Raw genomic sequence first — 5,000 nt, 5'->3', positions numbered from 1 at the left:
CACACACACACACACCTTTTTGTTTGGTGCGAACACATTAGCAACAGATGTGGGCCATAAAGGCCTCCTCCGACAATCAAGAGCCAGCGAGCTAGCAGCTAACATCAGCCAAGCTGATGCAGCTAACTAAGTTCTCTTGGTGCTCTCTGCTGTCTCGAGCGTTGAGCTCCATTCAGCTCTAATAGGATAAATATTGATGACCGACACAGTCCTCCTGAGAGAGAGAGAGAGAGAGAGAGAGAGAGAGAGAGAGAGAGAGAGAGAGAGAGAGAGAGAGAGAGAGAGAGCGAGAGAGAGAAGGAGAGAGAGAGAAGGAGAGAGAGAGAGAGAGAGAGAGAGAGCGAGAGAGCGAGAGAGAGAGAGAGAGAATGTCTAACGGGTGTGCGTCCTCCTTGTGTCTGGTGAACAGGAAGTGACCACATGGGCCTGACAGGTTTGTTTATGAACAGGGAGGCTGCAGGTCAAAGGTCGCCTGGTCCTGCCTCTCCTCCCCGACACGCCAACCGAGCTATGCTAAGCTATGAACACCCTTAACTTTCTACACCGTAACACAGATACAGACTCTACACTACAGCTAGCTACACTTAGCGAGCTAGGCTAAGCTATGAACACCCTTAACTTACTACACCGTAACACAGATACAGAAGCTACACTACAGTTAGCTACACTTAGCGAGCTAGGCTAAGCTATGAACACCCTTAACTTACTACCCCGTAACACAGATACAGACGCTACACTACAGTTAGCTACACTTATCCAACTACGCTATAGCTTACTACACTAGCTAACATATAACTTGGCAAAACTGCTACATCCAATTCCTTCTCTCCTCTTTTCATAATCTCTCCCTCTCCCCCCTCCCTGCCTCCCCCCCGGCAGCTGTTGTGCCGTCGGTTTATCACCCAGACCAACAGATAACGTCCCAACCACCCAACCTCTGCATCTCAAACCAGCGCCTCAGAGATGTGTTATTAGCCTCCGAGCCCGGTGCTAAGTGTCAGGGATCGGGGGGGGGGGGGGTTAGCGAGGGAAAACCCAAGGGTTACTCAATGTTATGAAAGGTTGAGGGAGGAAGTCAGGAGGAGGGCTTTTATTGTGACAGAGCACAGATGGGATTCATTCATCATTTGAGCTCTTATCTTGTAAAGCTCTACTGAAGAGAGAGAGAGAGCGAGAGCGAGAGAGACAAAGCGTCAGTGTTCCCCACACAGAGGCTCTATTGACAGGATGATGTCAGGGGAGGGGGTGGGGCTTAGCAGCTCTGGTAGATTGGTCTATAGGAGCTCTAGATAATATAGAGTCCAAATAGCTACACTAAACACCACAGAAAATAGTGAGATAAATACATTTAATACGCAAAATGAAGAGTATGTGTTGTAGTATGTGTCTCCTCAAAGACTCATCTCTGTACTGTTTAACCCCAACCTGCTCCCTAATGACCCGTCTCTGTACTGTCTAACCCCTACATGCTCCTTAATGACCTGTCTCTTTACTGTCTAACCCCTACCTGCTCCTTAAGGATCTGTCTCTGTACTGTCTAACCCCTAACTGCTCCTTAATGACCTGTCTCTGTTCTGTCTAACCCCTACCTGCTCCTTAATGACCTGTCTCTGTACTGTCTAACCCCTACCTGTTAGTACTACCACTGGACCAGACCTCCCTCTCTCAGAGAGCCAGCTGCTGGTCCTGAGACCCAGGCCAGCAGAGATCAAAGGTCAGGCAGCTTTAGGACGGGGTCGGGACGGGATCGGAGGTCACAGTGTAAACGGAGCGGACGTTAAGACAGTTGTACAAACCATTTGGGCTGCGGAGGAAAGCTGTCATCAGGGGAGCTATTATGGGATGTTAAGGAGAGAGAGAGAGAGAGAGAGAGAGAGAGAGAGAGAGAGAGAGAGAGAGAGAGGATTTAAGTTTCTGCTTACAGCAACATGCCTGGGGGGGGGGGGGGGGGGTGATGATGAAACCCCCCTCTCCCCCCCTCCCCTCCCCCGGTCAGCTGCAGCAGGATGACATCACCGCCCTACTATGCCATCCCAACTGCCACCGGAACATTCCGTTTCGACAACGTCTCCGGGGAGCCGTCGACCAATCGGGGCCCTCGGCTCTCAGGAGCCCTGGTAGCAGTTAGAGTTCAAGTGTCAGCTCAGCCAATCACACTTCAGCAGAACACAGTTCGAACGTTGCCTTGGCAACCATGTGGGAAAGCTGTCAGCGCTTTACGAAAACACACCCTGGTCCATGCGTCCTGGTCCAGCCGTCCATACGATGGACGGCTGAATTAAGACCTTTATCGGTTTCAGTTAACCCGACTTAATTAAGACCTTTATTGGTTTCAGTGAACCTGATTGAATTAAGACCTTTCAGGTCATGTCCACGCTGGAACCCTCTGAGGTGCTTCAGGTGGAACCTCTCCCCCTGGTTTCAGTGGTGGTTTGCTCAATGACTTCCTGGGCTCAGATGTCGGACCCTCTCTGGTCCGAGACTCCACGGTTGAATGCTCTTATTGTTCAAGGCTCCTGTAATGTCTTCATGCCCCTGACTACTTTAGTGGGCCTGGATCGCGTCCCAACCAGTCGTCAGCATCCTGCTAAGCTCTCCGTTCTCAGGCCTCTCCCTCCAGCTCCCCCTCCAGGAGATCCATCCCCAGAGGGTCTTTGAAAGGCTCAAACGTTCAGATACCTGGTCCGTGTCTGTGATCACCTGTGGCCCAGCAACACACACACACTATTGTTGACTCGGCTAGCCAACAACACCACCCTCTACAGCACCACCACCATCCCCATCCACTCCCACCAACACCAGCCTCTACAGCACCACCACCATCCCCATCCACTCCCACCAACACCACCACCATCCCCATCCACTCCCACCAACACCACCTCCGCCCTCACCATAACCACCGCCATCCACTCCCACCAACACCACCTCCACCCTCACCATAACCACCGCCATCCACTCTAAGGCGTTCTCCACCACCACCATCACCACCACCCATCAACACCTCCACCCCTATCATCAGCCCAACTCCACCCCAGCCTCAGCCTGCCAGACAGACACTCCAGACACATCATAAATATTCATCCCCTCCTCCTCCATCAGACAGAACACCAGCCAGGGTCCACTACGACAGCTCCATCTTGTTCTTCCACCTCGCGGGGGGACCACACAGGCGGGGGGTTGGACGGATCGGAACACGTTTTAAAGTTTGGATTCACAGTTCAAACTACGGGATAACACGGCTCAGAGTGATATGAGGAGTGTACAGTAGAGTGATATGAGGAGTGTACAGTAGAGTGATATGAGGAGTGTACAGTAGAGTGATATGAGGAGTGTACAGTAGAGTGATATGAGGAGTGTACAGTAGATGGATATGAGGAGTGTACAGTAGATGGATATGAGGAGTGTACAGTAGAGTGATATGAGGAGTGTACAGTAGAGTGATATGAGGAGTGTACAGTAGAGTGATATGAGGAGTGTACAGTAGAGTGATATGAGGAGTGTACAGTAGAGTGACAGAGGAGTGTACAGTAGAGTGATATGAGGAGTGTACAGTAGAGCGATATGAGGAGTGTACAGTAGAGTGATATGAGGAGGGTACAGTAGAGTGATATGAGGAGGGTACAGTAGAGTGATATGAGGAGGGTACAGTAGAGTGATATGAGGAGGGTACAGTAGAGTGATATGAGGAGTGTACAGTAGAGTGATATGAGGAGTGTACAGTAGAGTGATACGAGGAGTGTACAGTAGAGTGATATGAGGAGTGTACAGTAGAGTGATACGAGGAGTGTACGGTTGCTGGTGTGATTCTAGACATTCCCACTTCCAGGAGGGTTAGTGCATGGCTCGAAAGAGGGCGGGACTCCAAGCAAGACTTCAAAATCATGGAGTCCCACGCGTTCATTCATTCATTAAGCCAGTCATTTATTAAGCCATTCATTCATTAAGCAATTCATTCATTAAGCCATTCATTCATTCAGAAGCTCCTAGGTGTGGGGGGAGGGAGAGAGACAGAGAGAGAGACTGATTGCGCATGAATGAGAAACTAATTGCCAATGGGAGAATGTTTGAGAGTTCATCAGAATAATAAAACGCACAACAGAAACAGAAGTCTCCTGACACACGCACACACACGGCAATAAAATGTCCATGATAAGAAAGATAAATGTGTTTTTTCATCCAAAGGTCATTTCACTTTCTGTCAGACATACCTGTCTGTGTAAAACACCTGTCTGACTGTCTCACATACCTGTCTGTTTATCTACTATAACTGTCTGCTATCTATCTGCGTCTGTCTGTCTGCTATACCTGTCTGTCTGTCTGTCTGCAGTCATTCAACTAAAAAAGGAGGACATTATGTAATGAAACTGATGTGTGCATGGGGGCTTTATAGATGTGTGTTCATGTTGTGTATAGATGTTTGTTCATGTTGAATAGATGTATGTATGTGTTGTGTATATAAGTGTGTTCATGTTGTGTAGATGTGTGTATGTTATGTATAGATGAGTGTATAGATGTGTGTATGTTGTGTATAGATGTGTGTATAGATGTGTGTGTGTGTGTGTGTGTGTGTGTGTGTGTGTGTGTGTGTGTGTGTGTGTGTGTGTGTGTCAAAATGTGACATATGACTTTAGGCTGTGAGTGCTGTGAGAATCGATATCGGTGAGTTTCCTCTGCTCGACCCCCGTGGCGGCGCGCGAGGAGGGACTAGTTCGGGTACGGTGTTGGTTCGCAGCCCACCCCGAACAGCAGGTTCTGGTCTCGACCGCATTGTCGGCATTCTCCGGAGAAACGAACTCCCAGCGGAGTCAGACACACAAAGTTGTTATCGACGTGTCATGACCACACACACACACACACACACACACACACACACACACACACACACACACACACACACACACACACACACACACACACACACACACACACACACACACGTTCCGTTAATCCTTCCCGTCGGTACCGTTCGGTAAAGTGTCATCTCACTACCGTCCTCCGCG

General features: G+C 49.4%; 1 protein-coding gene across 2 annotated transcripts in view; it reads right to left on the bottom strand.

Annotated features, from left to right (window-relative positions):
* The window catches only part of LOC130387565 (disco-interacting protein 2 homolog C-like), a 62,159-nt gene that overhangs the window by 56,612 nt on the left and 547 nt on the right, over positions 1–5,000 (bottom strand). The gene's annotated exons all lie outside the window — the stretch shown is intronic.

The sequence above is a fragment of the Gadus chalcogrammus genome, chromosome 8 (genome assembly GCF_026213295.1).
Source record: "Gadus chalcogrammus isolate NIFS_2021 chromosome 8, NIFS_Gcha_1.0, whole genome shotgun sequence".
Taxonomy (NCBI): domain Eukaryota; kingdom Metazoa; phylum Chordata; class Actinopteri; order Gadiformes; family Gadidae; genus Gadus; species Gadus chalcogrammus.
Note: the sequence above shows the minus strand (reverse complement) of the source record. Positions and strands in the feature narration are given on the sequence as shown.